The sequence below is a fragment of the Triticum dicoccoides genome, chromosome 2B (genome assembly GCF_002162155.2).
Source record: "Triticum dicoccoides isolate Atlit2015 ecotype Zavitan chromosome 2B, WEW_v2.0, whole genome shotgun sequence".
In the NCBI taxonomy this organism is placed as follows: Eukaryota; Viridiplantae; Streptophyta; class Magnoliopsida; order Poales; family Poaceae; genus Triticum; species Triticum dicoccoides.
In genome coordinates this window covers 741,125,285-741,126,178 of record NC_041383.1, presented here as the reverse complement: position 1 = coordinate 741,126,178, position 894 = coordinate 741,125,285, and positions in this window count along the sequence as shown.

The window sequence follows — 894 nt, the reverse complement described above, 5'->3', positions numbered from 1 at the left end:
AGGTAGAACCGTGCACAATAATTCGTCAACAAAAAAACACAGCGTCACGCCATTCGTATATATACGTTTGTACTTATACGAACATCAATCGCTAGAGTTCTGTCAGTATAAAAATACAAAACCGTCAGAGTTCCTCGTAGTAAAGTCGAAATCGTCCTCTGTTTTTATAACGGTGGGGCAAGAGAAATGTTCATACTGGCAAACTACTAGTAGCAAAAGATAAGCAACATTTAAAAACCCGTTTGAACCGGCAATCACGGCCGTCCCATTGGCCGGCCCCTTGTGACCCGAATCGCACCAACCAACCAACCGAAGCCAGGCGTCCACAGTTGCCAAAAACATGCCAGGTTTACAGCGCCAGGCAACAAAATCCCACCCCGCAATGCCTCCTCGTAGCAGTAGTTTTTTTATCCTCGCGTCCCCGCACTTTTGTTCCGGTACACGGAGGCACGGCCGCTACCGTCCGCACCGTACGTACGTACGGCCCCCATCCGCTCGCAGAAACAACGGTGGAGCGGAATGGAATCTCCCTCCGTGACCCGGGCCAAAACCCAACCCAGCCCGGCACGGGCGCGCGCGCGGCCCGCAGTTAAAAAAGGAACGGAAGGCGCCGACCAACCCTTTGACGCCGCGCCCGTTATCCCGTGCCGCGGCGCGGGCACCCGGTCCCGCCCACAAGTGGCTGGCATCCCACGGCTCTGCGGCGATACGCCCGCGGGGCCCGCGCCAGCCCCTGCCCTTCCCCGGGGTCAAATCTTCGGGATATTTCCGCCACCGCCACCGACGCGCGGGCCCCGCGCGCACGTGCCTCTGCCTGTGCTCGCTATCTCTCCGCGAGGCGCCATCCAGGTGCGGCGGGACGGGAGGGAGGGACGGCCTAACTCGCCGCGGCAC